Raw genomic sequence first — 15433 nt, forward strand, 5'->3', positions numbered from 1 at the left:
AAACCTAGACATAGTAAGTGTTTGAGGATGCATGATTAACTGGGCGGCTATTTAAAGACGGCTGCATGCCATTACATGAAAATCATGTACAGTTTGAGTCTTACAGTGATCTTAAACCATAGGTGTTTTCACCGCAGGCATTCCTTTTCTGTCTCCATCACATGCAAGGCAGCCTGAGGAACACCAAGTTTTGCTGCTGCATCATGGCATTTTGTCATAAGCTGAATGACTGAAAATGACTTTCTTTTTCCTGTCATGATTTCGATGTGCACACAGCACCAGTCTTAGATGCCAGCTATAAGCAGACAGGTTACAGCCAAGCTCCCAAGAACAGCATCATCGTGCCTTGAAGCAAATTTTACCTAGTGGCCATACGTGGAATTACAACATCTGGGTCCATCATGTGATGCCATGAGGCCCAAAAAGACTTTTTTCCCAAAGAATTACATTTTAAAAGAGGTGTCTGTACATCAGTGGATGCATTATTTTGAGCAAAATTACTCTTTTCACTTTTGGGAATTGATCCAAATGGTCAGATAACACTTCTAAAGTCTGGTTACCTGAGGAATAAACCGGAAGTTAATCAGCCACCAAAATAATTCCGAAAATCCAGTTTCATAATTCATTCTACAGAAATCAAGCTTTTTTGTCTTCATGCATCATTGAGCAACTTTAATGAGCAAGGTCCCACCTACAATGCTGTATGCAGTTCTATTTATACATTCGTAGATACCATGAAGCAATTATCATGATTTAAAATAGTTGTTTTTTCAATTACCATATAATTACTGTAGTTTAAAAAAAGTTTTCATATCTTGTCACGTATGAAAAGATACAGACAACTACTGGATATCATTCTATACATCAATAATATTTACAGTTTCTTAAAAAATAGATAAAAACGCAGACATTAACCCTCGTTTTACATTTAAAACACTAGGAATAACATTTGCAGCACATATGAATAGCCTCAAAGTTTTGAGAAACAAAAAAGGGTCAAGTTATTCCAGCAGGCTGCAGATATTTTGCATCTATTGAATCTTTAATGCTTTAGCGCTCAATATTTCTGCTTACATAAACATATTTCAAATGATTACAGTGTGCTTTGACACTTGAATTTCGATGAGACCAGTCACATTGAAAATAAATAAGAACAAAAAAAGACACATGACCACTCCACTAAATTGCAAGATGATTAGTTTAAAGCTGCTGCTGTGGCAATAAAAGTTGAGTTCTCCTCTCCACCATTTACTCGGCTGCAGTCTCTCCACCAAATCTACCGCTATCTACCTTGAAGCAAAGTATAAATAATTAATCGTGGGACACACTGAATACCAATTCCCTCATATTGCCCAGCACCATCACCACGGCTGATTAAGCTACCTAAGGTCATTTACTTCATTGGTGGCAATGTGCCTGCAATCCTAACCAGTCAGATCAGAGTGCTGACACTGAGGTTAGCTGGGAGCCTCACAGTCTGACAAGCAATCCTCACAGACTGACACAGTGGGCCAGGTCGTCTGCCCTCCTGTCCGCACCATAACAAGATGGAGGGAATTACAAACGTATGAGGTTGGCTATTTTAATTATAGATGGTTAAACTTGTTTCAGCAGAAATTTCCTCGTTTAGTGATGCCTGTGTTTATTGAGAGTCACATCAGAGGTGAGGAACCACAGATTTATTCAGAAAGGTTTCCTCGATGGACAACAATTGTACTGTGAGTTGTGGATTCAAGCTTTTGAAACTGGCAGCTCATCATCAAATCTGTTTCGGATACAGCAGCACAAGTTCCTCAATAGACTTAGCATTTCAGTCCTTTAAAACTGTTGGACTCATAAAAGGAAAGTGTTTTAAAAGGGATCAAAAATCAGTGCAGTAGAGCCTGAGATATTGTCTTTTTTTATACCACATATTCTTCTTTCTTGTCAAACTCTGGAGCCTACATTACCCACATTGCAACTTGATCCCAGACAGTTCAGTCAGAGATTCAGACGGGTTATATTATGTTAAGTTCCCCTCACTGTTAAGCTTAAATTTAGGGGGAAAAAGGCACTATGGTAAAAAACAACAACACTAAGATGTCAATGTGTTCACACGTCACTGTGAGCTGAAATTAGACCAGCCAGCAGCAAAATGCTGGTAAATTATGCAAGTGGCTGCTAGATTTGCTTCACTAACCAGCCAAAAAAAACAAAACAATTTACTAAGTGGTTGGTAGATTTTGGATTTCAGCAGCCACAGTTGCAGGTGAACAAAAAAAGTCAATTTTCAACCCTGGTATTAATGTATAACATTTTTTTCTGGAGAGTATAATCATACAAATGAGCACAACAGTTTGCTTGTCTGGAAAGATGTTTTTTTTTACTCTGAGTAATTGTCCAGTGCTGTCATGTCTCTGGTCTCTGATAGTTAAGACTCTGAATCAGAGCTTTAAACAAATTTTCAACCCATTTTCTGAGTGTGACGATAAAAGACAATGGCCACTAAAATTCAGAGAGACCTAAATGTATTCCTTCCTAATGTAGCAAATCAGACATGCTAATGAACTGCAAAACCAGATTAACATCTATAGTACATACAGCGCTCTGATTGGTCATAAATTCACTAAACTCATCATGGGTGAAATTAAATTTGTGGCTAAAGCTGTCAAACTTTACGAAAATAGACTGAGGTACTTACATCACAGCCCTGATGTTCTCAAGCATGCTTCACTGGTCCCCATGTAACGTGGCACACAACACAGAATTAAGTAGCCTATTGTCATTCCTAATGCTCTTGTTTGCGATGTCCAAAGAGATGCCAGATCAAACCATTATTAGCTGATAGTGTGGTTTGAAAAAGGCATTAGATCTATATGACTCGAGCTCATACTGGGCGCAGCTCCATTGTCCGGCTACCTGTTTCCTCCCATACTAAGCATACCGCCACTCACAAAGACTGCTCATCTCTGTCTGGCCCAATTGACTGATGGATTTCCAAACTCTGCATCAGCCAAAGCTATTAAGTGGTCTGCTGGAGCGAAATGACTTTACTGTTCCCCGAGTGCAACATCAGGCTCAGCAATTCCTGCCTGCTATTGTCTAGGGCTACTGTGACAAAGTTAATTTCTTGCCAGACAAGCACAAACACTTATGCCGACACACACAATAAATAACAAAAAAAACAGAATCATCCGAATGACTCTATTTTCTCTATTTGCTTTTAGCAAAGATTTCGGTCACATGAGGTGACCCATACCAAATGAGTTTCCTTCAAGGAACCCGAGTGAATGGCTTTCTCTACTCATGCTTAGGCATTGACCAAGTAATAGACCAATATTATGTTCGAAGCCACTGTGTAATGCAATAACTACCTATAATGGATTACCCATTCACTATCTCAGAGTAAGGACTTAATGCAAAGCTCCAGAAAACAATCTGCGCAGATAAAAATCTTTTGCCCACGGTCAAATACATAAACTGAAGCATTACTTGCCATCTATAAAGCATGAAAATAGGACAAGCTTTGTGGTGAAAAACTGTATTTCTTGCATGAAATGTGGAGAAGGACTAAAACGATGCAGACTCTAAGCTACCCTGCAATATTCTCGGTCATATCCCGAGTGTTAGGAGATAAATCCACTCTTTTTATTCCTGGTGACAGACTGGACGGCTCAGGCTTCTTGTGCCACCGTCTGATTCAAGTTTGCCTGCCATGGTTAGCCAAACAAAGAGCTGATTTCTGAGTCCTGAGCTCTGGCTGTGGCTTTATCCCACAAGGTCTTGTGAAGGTGCAGTGCACAGCAATGCCACCTAAAGACATTGCAAAAGGAAGGCAATGGCTCATATAAGCTCCTTACAAAAGTGGAAAAAAGAACTAAAAATCTTTGCCTTAACTGTTGATATGACCGCTGGCATGCAAGCATTCAGTACAACTGAGAATAAAAAGTGGTTTAGTTCTTCTTTGTACATAATGGGCTGTAACCTTTGCAAGAGTCAGCATGCATTGAACACTTGAACATTTTGCAGTCTGTACACCATCCTTAGTCAGCCCACACACAGACAACACACTTGGGCATTTCCCTGTTTTTTTGTAGCATATCCGCAAGATTTTAAATGCAGCACAGAACACTGTCAGACTGCCTTAACATTTTCTCTTGACATAGGGGAAAGGACTCTAAAACAAAATAAATGAAATGTGACAGAACTGGTAACTGGAGTCCCGCTGCATATATCTATTGCATAGGTTTTTATTTATAGTTCAGCGTCAACTTTCAGCTGTTTATATTAGCACAGCAACACTATACGGATGTATTATACTTGATCAGGTCATATCGTGCTTTCATTATGTTCGCTGCAGGGAAAGTGTTTACAAATCCTAGTTCATTTTGTGATACACAGCAGCGATGGGGGGGGGGGGGGGGGGGACATGAGACTATTCAAATCGGTTGCTGTATTTGCATTGTTTCATTCACTGTGATTGAGAGCAACAACCATAATGAGGGAAAGGATTTCAGTCGAGATGGTTTTGCTTAAAGTGTATAACTGACAAGCAGAACACTACAGTCTTTCTTAAGCTTGTTTCATCATGGTTCCTAAAGCATAGAGCAAGTTAAATTTAAGGCATTTCCAGAGTTTTTTATGTCACTTAAAACAAAATTTAAGACAGATTTTATAAAACAAAAACTGAATTTAAAAAAGAAAAGTGAACCTACATCAAAAGAGCAGAGAAACAACCGGGGCACCCGGTGGCTTACCTGGTAGAGTGGGTGTCTCCTTTTACAAAGGCTATATCCTTGTTGCATGTCATCCCCTCTCTCTCCCCCTTTCACGCTTAAGCTGTCCTATCCTAATAAAGGCAAAAAGCACAAAAAGAGAGCCTTGTATGTATTGTCTTTTACTGGTGTCAGCCATGCTGCAAAATCTTGATTAAATATCAGATTTTTGTTGAATTTGCACTTTCCCATGTCATCCAGGTTACAGTGACAGCTAGCTGGCAGACAGTGGACCCTCTGTTTTTAGAATCCCGACCAGAACAAAATATGCGTTGTTGTTTCCCCCAACCTAATTTGCATGACACAAACATGAAATGGAATTTTTTTTTTTTTAAATAGATGTTACCTTTTATTTTATATTTTTGATTTTACTATTTAAATACAGATTAAGGCTGAAATGTTAGATTTATGAATTCAATGCCTTTGAAGATTTTTTAAGGATCTGTGGGAACCCTTTTCATGTTGTCTTCACTCTTAACAATCTCCACCAGCAGCAAAAAGCAGCAGGGGAAAACACAGGCAGACAATTGCAGTTCCTAGGCCGTAACCATTAAAATAGAACTATAAATTCAGCTTCAACCAATCACGCATACAGTTCTTCCTTTAGTTGGAAAAAAATATAAAAAGAAAAGAATGACATGTTTATTACGAGGCATGATCTGTAGCCACGTTAACTGTGCGCAATAATGTGACCATTTATCAATTGTCAGAGTAAAACACTAGTGTGATTAGTACATTAACATATTTGCATAAGTGCTTAAAATAAATAAATAAATAATCTGACAATCAGGCATTTAATATGTGGTGATTATGAGCAGGGCCTTTTTGAACTTGGTGCCAATGACAGCTCAGTAATTTCCTACATGCTTAATCACAATATTACAGTATGTTCTGTCCTCTGGTAAACGTATGTTCGGCCTACTGGTCCCTGAAAATGAGGTTTAACTCATTTCCCTCAAGTTGGATTTTTTGAGGAATTTCAGTTTTACTTTATGACCACCTCTAGCTTTAACTTATACTATCATTGACCAACTCAGAGGCCTAAAGTGAAGTATTTAACTGGGGCAAACTGTCAAGGGTTATTAGTCACATATCTTGTGCCCCCCCCCTCCATTGTAGTGAGTGGGGTCTAGCTGCAGTGCTTCTTTGTCTGGGGGCCTTATCTGGCTATGAAGCGCCAGGCTCTGTGCTGCTGTCTCTATTGGCATGGTGACGGAGGCAAGGCCTGCCATCCCAGATAAACCTCCCTCTGTTCTCCCCGCAAGCCCAGCAGGCTTCATGTTTGCTGCAGGTGTCAGAGAAAATGTTCCCATGGCTATTAGACTTTAGCGCTGCTGGTGACATGTTGGCACCTCTGATGGGAAATGACTGAAGATGGGGGGAAAGTGATGACAGTGGAGATGGACAAAAAAAACAGAGGCAACAAGGGGGGAAAGTTGGACTAAGATTGGTATGCAATGGAAAAATAACTGATAGAGGGTATTGTTTTTCTCACTAAAGTGCTAAAACAAAGATAATACGAATGATCCTCTTCAGAATTATTAGCTCAATCAGCAGCTCTATACATACCAAGAAACTCAACATGTTGGTCTCCAGACATTGCTAAGACATCAACAAATGTTAACAAAGGATCCATAAAAACTGCACCGAGGAAGTCAAGCTTTAAAAAATTGCATGTAATTATTAGTGTACACCACGAAGGAGAAAAAATTCCAAAATTGAAAACAGCAGCAGACAGGTTGTACAGTAGTAACCACACAGTAATGATGCTTGTTGCTGCTGCTGCTCCAAAACTGTCACCAGGGGGAAAACCTTGTTATGCTGAATATTCAGCAGCCATGCCGTTTCCAGGTGGCAAGAAATTGGATACAAGGCGACATAATTGAATGTAGTAACAATTTCTCTCCTTAAAAATAATTTACGACAGCACAATAAACATTACACATGGGTAGAAAACTGTTAAATCCCACTTTTCAGCTTGTTTGACATGAGTGAAAGCAGAAATTGGCATTTGTGAAAAAGGGAACTGAAAAAAAAAAGTAATTTTAATGGAGCAGTGTGTAGGATTTAGGGTCATCTAACAAACATCTTGATTTATACAGCACCTTTTATACAAACATGTAGCCTAAAGTGTGTCGTATTACAAAATTGAAACAACATAAAATAAACAACAAAAAAAACCAACAATAAATAAAATGTTACAAGACTAAAAATTAAACAATGACACAACTGTTAAAAATCAATCAATAAAAGTCAATGAAATTAAAAAAATTTATACCACGGATAAAGAAAAATCATGTAAAAAATAATTATTAAAACTTAAAAACTAAGGCTATGAAAAAAATACAAATAGGTGGTGAGGTTGCAGATTGCAACCAAGTGGAGCCAACTGGCAATGAAGCCAATTTCAAAGTACCAAAAATTGCAGTTCCTCATCTTCAAGTTGTTTTTAGCAAACCCCATAATATTCTTATTTAACAGGTCCCCAAACAGCAAGTTTTTTTACTGCTTTTATTATTTTATTTTATTATTTAAATAATTAAATACTAAAGCCACAGCCAATGAGCATACATTTTGGCCAGTAAAAATAGACATGTTAGTAATAAACTATACTTTTACTAGCAGCAGGTCTGATGTTCACTACCGTTATTTTGGCCAAAAGAAAGTTTGCTTAGCAGGTGGCTTGTTTTCATCTTTCAGTCCCCTTAGCCAGTGAGTCAAAATTTTAATATTGTAAACTGATCTCATATAAACACAATGCCTTGTTTTGTCTGATTTATACTCCAAAGTCAAAAGATATTCAGTCAACTAAAATGCTAAGACAAGGTACCCATGTTTGTTTTCCATTTAAGAAGGTAAAACTGTTAGATATTTGCTTTAAAATGACTTAAATCAATTAATGTATAAAATAAAATTTTATATCAATCAATGTACCAATAATTGTTGTGGTTCTAGTTTTTCGTTCACACTTTTTCAAATGTTGAGACCTAGATGACCACAAAAGATGTTCAATACATTTGATATCATGCCTTACAATTATTGAATGATCAGGTGTCTCTTATGTATAAAATATTTAAAAAGTATCCATGGGGCCACCTTTTCATCAATATACAAGGACCAGCCCATCTGTGGGTTATGAGGCCAATGTTAATGTGGGGACAAACACCACCACACCACCTTGCCAGGCAGGGAGCAGGACACTGAACTGGCAGATTAGACCACCTGGCCCTGCCAGACTGTCAGCCTATTTATACCTGAACAATAATTTACACCAGTAGCATAGAAAAGGAGACCCAGGGTGAGGTGGCTCTGTGTGACGCTCCCCTGGTGAAGGGAAAAAATGCCACTAACTTATTTTTCCCTGTAAGGCTTTCCCAGAGGAGTGAAATAATGACATTGTCCTTCACTGCCAATATGTGCTCCCTTTAGCCACCAGAGAAACACACAGATATTAATATTTTAACAAGATTATGTGTGTTTACTCTGACTTCTGTGCAAATGGATTTGAAAGCAACTGATTAACATTTTGAAACCTGAGCAGTCTGGCTTGATTCTTTCAGGAAACATGGAAAAGGCAATGAGATACAAAAGAAAAAATTACCCCAAAATTAGCAAGAAACTGAATTAAAAAAAGTGTATGAAAATTACACATTTTTTATGATGGCAACTTGACATAAAAAACAAATATTCGTCCCAGCTGACAATAACACTGTGGCCTATATACAGTAGATGCTGCACAGGACTGCTATAAAGCCTTTGATTATACTCATGTCAGAGTTTGATTCGTCACGCTGTCAAAATTGGTGGCAGACATCACAAAAACGTATGAAGCAACTTCAAAAGATCAACCAAAATCTACAAAAAGACATGCAGCAGCACAAATCAGCTTGCAAGCAAAGGTGTGCATGAACCGAAACATGCTTTGTGTCTTATCTGCTCTGCAAACTCTAAATTCTCAAAGTAATAATCTTTTCATTTTTGCAGTAAACCACACCACAATTAAACCATGCAATGAGTTGTTTAAACACCAAATCCCCAAAAGAGCTCTATTTTTTGCTCCTGCCGCGGCTGACATTTTCCCATTAGTGGCACGGGCTCGTAATTTGGTGGCACCAATATTTCATTTTAGAGAGCGTTTCACACAGTAATGAACATGTCACCAAGTGAAATTAATGTGTCACTGTGTTTAACAGATCCAATAAAAGTAAAAGAATTTGAATCACTCAGAAATTACATATCAGACCTATTATCAAAGTTCACACTACCATAGTGACAGTTGATGTTGCTGTTACTCAACTCGTACAAATATCTAATGTCATGAACTTTGCAAATCTCACTTCAAACGTTAACACGTCAGACTGATAGGCTTGACTGTGATATTATGATTAGAGAGAAAGTGTACTATCAGCAGATAAAGTGAACAAGTGAGAAATGCTGAATATCTTAAAATTGTGCTGTTCTGCTACATGACTAATAAACCCCTTTAATGAGAAAAACTGCAAAAACATTTGCATGATACAATTAAACACTGCATGCTAAACGCAACCTTGGGGTGTTATTGGTATTAATTTGTTTATAAGAATGATTGGGTGTCTCAAGAGTCTGATTCCATCAAGAAATAATAATAATTCTCGGAAATGTATTTTTGCCAAAGGCTGCAACTCTGCACCCTGGTATATTTACTCTCCAGTCTCCCAGCCGTGTGACCTCGAGAAGTTGGGAAAAAACTGAACTTAGTGCGTACTACTGTTGACTTGTGGGTGCGATGACCCAGAGACAATCAACTGCGCTTATTTTGATTCCCTCAGGAAACAGAAGCACAGCTGTTAGCTTGAACTTCAACTCTTAAAGCACCTTAAACAAATGTGAAAAAAGGTGATCATCGCTGTAAACAACTTCCCCATCCAATATGACTGAACTTTAACGTGCTGCCGAGGCTTTAAAAAGATAAATCACATTACTCCGGAAATGAATTACTTAGTTGTGCTCCAGTATAGAGGCAAAGGGAGAAAATAATTGTCCAATTAGAGCCAAGAATGCAAATTATGTGTTCACCTTAACATTACATACAACTAACTTCAAGCTTGTGAGAGGGAAGAGAGTGTTTCCCAGTGTTTCCCACAGAAACTAGAATCTGTGTGTGTTGGTAGCTTACCATGTGTGTCCGCTTAAATGTCTTTTAATTATGTGGCAATTTGCACATTTTCCTACAAAACAAGACAACTCACCAAATAAAAGTTAAAATTGACTTTTTAAAAATTATTGCCTGTATCTGAATATTACGATACTTTCTCTTTCTTTGTTTTTTTAGATATGTTTTTATTTATTTTTGGGGCGTTTTTGCCATTGATGACAGAACAGCTATAAATGTACAAGAAAGGAGAAAGAGAGATCTACAGAGAGAGCGATGAAGATAACAGCAATGGGTGCAGGTTGAAATCAAACCCAGGCCACTGCAAAGGACTCATCCTATGTGGGGTGCACACCCCAAATGAGCCAAAGGTTGCCCCTTTTATAATATTTTTATTTGGGTGAACGCATTCAAATAAAATTAAAATAATTTCAATGAGTTCAAATGACTATTATTATTTCTTGGAGCCCAACAGTGAGGGTAAAAGCATTTATGGACTAGTCAACTAATTGCACACATCCCTAGTATCAATTATCTCATCTCTTTCTTGGACTGAAGGGGAACCTACCCTGAAATTAAATCCTTACTCACTGTCAAGGAAGCAGCTTCACAACCTCACCCTCAATGAGCACACAACAATCTTAGAGCATAACTTTGATAGAGTGTTGCTGAAAGTTAGAAATACTGAGCAACACAACAAGATATTATATGCATTCATCCAGTATGTGTCGGTGTGGAAGAGAGAGCTAGAGTGTGTGTAGGTGCTTCAACAGCCGTTGCAGCCTACTAGATATCCAAACTCCAGCCTTCTTTTTTAAAATACAAAAGGCTGGAGGCAGAGATGAGTCGAAGATATTGTAATTAGCTACCACCATCACAAAACTGCTGCTGTGGAAAATGTTAGAGAAAAAGACATTAGGGGTTTTCATGGTGCCTTTATGGAACCAAGTGGTGACTGTGCTGCTTTTTAGACTTTGTGCCCACTTGCTTGTCACATGCTGCAGTACGATATTTTCGAACAAAACAGAGACTGACACTAGGCAAGCTGCTGGCTCTAACAATGATAGAAACAGGTTAGATGTAAAAGTTAAAGGTTGATGACCAATGTTTATAAGGATTATTTTAACTGGTGACTGCACATGAGTTCCATCAACCTGGCTCATGTGTTGTTTTTGAGCAACTGTAATAAAGGTTATCCGTTTCAGCTGATGTGAAACACTGCAGAGTATTCAGGCAGTCACATCTGTTCTGCTCTCTGTAGACAGGGAGCTGAAAGACAGTTTAGTACTGAGCCTGGGAAACAGGTGGAGCTAAGTGGAGCTAATTTACTGACTGTGTGTGTGTTACAGGAAAGTCTGTGAGAAAGACAGAGTGAGACAGACTGACGCAAGGAGCAAAGGTGAGTGCTAATATTAGTCTGCTGCTGTGAATGGCATGTCTGTTTGGGCGAGAGCTTAACAATATGAGCCACAATCCTAAAAGAAGAATTCCTTCCTGGCTGTGCATCTTTGAAATCAGGAGCGGTTGTAAAAGCTGAAATTCTACCAAGTTCACACTTTTTTCAGACGCCTCTTAAATGTTGCACCCAATTAGTCATATATAAAAAAAACAAAAAACAACTACTTAAATATTTACGCAAATGCTGACATTTGAGGAGTAAACTGTGAATGTTTGTCATTCCTTTTTTTTTCTTGTTCTGTCAATTGACTAATTGAATAATCAACAGATGAAATCAGCAAAAATAATTCCATTAACGTGAATAAAGTTTTACTTGAAATCAATATTCACTTAGTAAAAGCAAATAGCTCCTTTCTTTGTAAGGCATGTCCTGAATTCTAAATCCTTATAAGGACAGACTCAGAATCCAATATACACATCACAAACCTGCAAAACAGAACAGAATCAACATACTAGCCCCAACAAATTTAAGATTTAAGGTTAAACAGATTCAGTTTTTCTCATATACAAGTTAGACACAGCTCTGAATGACCACCTCCAGGGTCTATCCACTTAGCACCCGCTAACACGGCGGCTGCACCTAACATCCAACAACAAGCCCGTAAATGGTCCCAACAAACTCTCATCAAAACCAAAACAGCATTACTCTGTGATTACAAAGATGCTAAAAACTGTTAGGTAACATTAGCTATGTGATGCTCATAGTTAGCCTTGTCACTCTGTGTGTGTGTGTGTGTGTGTGTGTGTGTGTGTGTGTGTGTGTGTGTGCAGACTCTCACCAACGTCTGTTGCATGTAGTGGAGCTCCAATAACAAAGTATCAAAGTTTCAATTACAATTACAAAATGTTTCAATAAAGACCACTGACAAAGTCCAACATTTTCATGCATGAGGAAAAAAACGTAGAACAAACTCACTTAAATAAATGAGAATTAAATTCATATTGTTTGTCGAAAGTTTACAGGAAAAAAAGGACTTGTCTTGTTTTTCAAATTCAGGACAATCAATAGCCATTTTACTAAAATTATTTGTCTATATTTCACAGTTTCAAATTGAGCAGCCAATGAGGCTCCAAATTCAAGACAGAAAAAATGAAACTGCTGCTCCATTCAGTTTAAATAGGAGGTTTTATTCTGTTAATGATTTATTGAAAAAGACCAAAGAGCAGCGGACCGCAACGATTACTCCCCCCTACACACCTCAACGCATGCTTTCACCCTCTCACAGTAGAGTATTAAGGTGTAAACCCTTGCAAAACAGACAGGAGATGGAAATAGCCGTGGCAAAATGCACACAGCACTTGACAGAAAATGGCTCTATCAGAATGTTAAATTAGAAACTGACAGCGATTTGTCCTGGTCTGTAAAATGTCTGCACTAGTAACTGCATAACATGTAATATCTCTACATTTCACACAGACAGTCGGATCTCGGTTGCTCTCAAATGTCATATAGCTGTTCTCAGTAATAACCAGTAAGAGGTTGACGAACATTCCTCTGGCAAGTATCTGTGGCACTGTGCATGCGTGCGTGCATGCGTGTGTGTGTGTGTGAGTGTGTCTCTGTGTCTGTGTGTGTGGTCAAGTTGCTGAGTCGAGGAAGCTGCTCTCAGCAAAAATCTAAGACAACAGCATCAGTATTTTGAATATGATTTAGATGAAAGAGAACAGAAAAAGCTCTTATCGCGTCTTACAGCCGGCTCTAGTGGGTGTTTTTAGAGACAGGATGACCAAAAACTCAAAAATATCTCGCAGTGACAAAAGGATTCTTGCTGTGAATCAAAACTCTCAGTGAGCAGCATGAAGAAAGTCCTCTAATCCAATCCTTCACCTTGAAAGTTTTTTGTTTTTTTTCCCCAAAAGCTGAAGTGGCGGATATTCTTCTGTGACCAGTTAAAAAACGAGAGCTTTGACCCATTTGCTTCCATGCTGGGTATTAAACTAGGACATTATAGTCTCTACTGAGTGTCACTTGGAAATCTAGCATGTGTAAAATTAGAATGAGGACTTAATCAGCAACCAGCTAATATTGGAGTTTAGGATCCCAATTTCTTTATGTATGGGAATATAAATCACTCTGAAGTTGTGGAGAAGACAGAGTGAGCGATACTGGAAATAACTGCGCTGCATGGCTGAAAAGCTACAGAAACTTTAAAAAATTCTTTTGTCTGTCAGGACTCAGAAGGCATTACTGACCCAGAGACAGAGGAACTCATGCTCATTCTGCTGTTTGATCAATTTTTCACTTTACACCTTATTTCTACAAAGCCGTGTACAGATATGAGACAACAGCAAGTCTATCCATATGAGAACCTACGTGATCCCCAATGTGTTTGCAGAGCTCCTCCCTCTGTTATTTTCTGAGCAGAATTTGCCTTGGGTACTTTAAAAAATGTAACTCTTGCCAAAGATTTTGTACAAACCAGATGCACTGTGCCACAGGACATAAAAAAAAAAATCAGCTTACAGATTGATGAATGTAATACAGCTCTATTTATACATTTTTTTGTGAAAAGTTCTACGGTATGTGAAGATGCTAACACTGGTAGCATGCCAGCTTTGTAACACAGAGTGCATGTAAAGTGGATTATATGTCTTTATTAAAACATTTGACAAAACAGGCTACACACCTGTCAGGGGGGTTGGAAACGAAGTTTTTTTGTCCATCTGCCTGACAGGCCAACCTCCTCACTTATTTGTAGCCATGCTGTATTGGTCCTGCTCCATGCACATATTCCACAAGATTGGACAGCAAAAAACACTCAAAATTACATTTTCTGCTGTTTCTGTAGTGTCTTTTCTATCTTTCCTTAAAGAGATGCATTTCCTTGTGTTGAACACTAGGGGAATACTCCATATACTATACAGAAATACCATGGACCAGGCTCCCGAGAACCCCACCCAGCCTTGCTTCCAATCTTTTTACAGTTGCTATTTGCGGTATTGTAGCTAAAAAATCCCCTACAGCCCAAAAATATTTTTCCCGTAGGCCACCATTGTAATAGAGACGTCTGTAAAACTGTGAACAGGACACTGCAAACAAAATCATAAATGACTTTCCTGATTTTTGATCTCTAAAAATGTTATAATTCTCCTTGAGCAGAGAATAACAGTTTTAAAATCTGTAAACCCAAAAGCTGGGAACTTATTTTGGTGTATGCGCCAGGAAAACAGTTCCATCAAAATGAATAGGCACCATTTCAGAGACCAGTATCTAGTTATTATTATACATCTATGGTTGGGACCTAAGACAAAAATGCCCCCCACAAAAAACAGGGTCTATAAATGACCGGCTTGTCTCATTGTGGTTAAAGAGAATAGTAAATCTATTTTTATGTAACCACACATAATATAATTAGGACATATTACAAGCCACCAAGACACTTTCACACTACAGCCAAATACAATTGTCGCTCTTCATTTTATTGCTTGATACCGTCAAGTTCCCACTTGGCATGATTATAAATGAGAGTAACAACTCATATTAATGAGTCCTGCTTGAAACAGGTAGCAACAAGCATCGTTGACTCTAAGTCCTCTACAAATGAGCTTGATTGTGTGTTTTGGACGAGGACGGGAGTTGAGAATTGGCATTTGATGCACGGTCATTAACTGTGCAATGCTGCCAAAATGTTTATTTTCCATTCGAAACTCTGGTTGGTTTGGTAGATCATGGTCAGCCACACAAACAAAAATGTTTTGAACCTCCCAGTGAGATGATGCATTGGAGGGAAAAAAAAGTAAAAAAGCAAGTTTTACAAAGTTTGAAAAGAAAGCTGAATGGAGAAAAAGAAGCAGATGGGCTACATTTTCGATATGACATCCCATCAAAATGTCATATGTTCCACATTTTAACTGCAACAATGGAGTCTATACAGTCCACATGCAAATATAATCCACATGAACTCCTTTACACCACTACTGGAACGCAAACCACATGGAGTCAGATGGTTGAGGGAAATCTGTGCTGTGTTTCAAAACTACAAAAAGCACCAGACAATAAAGCAGTATTGCCTTTCAGTTAAAACTTAATTGAAATGGTCATTTAAATGCCAAATTGGAGTTTGTCTGCTCAGTGTGGACTGTTGATCAG

The 15433-nt window shown here is 38.3% G+C and overlaps 1 protein-coding gene across 2 annotated transcripts in view; it reads right to left on the reverse strand.

Annotated features, from left to right (window-relative positions):
* The window catches only part of enox2 (ecto-NOX disulfide-thiol exchanger 2), a 240416-nt gene that overhangs the window by 204842 nt on the left and 20141 nt on the right, over positions 1–15433 (reverse strand). Inside the window, exon 3 of one of the 2 annotated variants that reach the window (XM_042492831.1) lies at positions 4737–4828. The exons of the other annotated variant lie outside the window; for it this stretch is intronic. The gene's annotated coding sequence lies outside the window, so the exon portion shown is untranslated. The remainder of the gene's footprint in view (positions 1–4736; positions 4829–15433) is intronic. 2 annotated transcript variants of the gene reach the window in all.

This window comes from Plectropomus leopardus, chromosome 9 (genome assembly GCF_008729295.1).
Source record: "Plectropomus leopardus isolate mb chromosome 9, YSFRI_Pleo_2.0, whole genome shotgun sequence".
NCBI lineage: Eukaryota > Metazoa > Chordata > Actinopteri > Perciformes > Serranidae > Plectropomus > Plectropomus leopardus.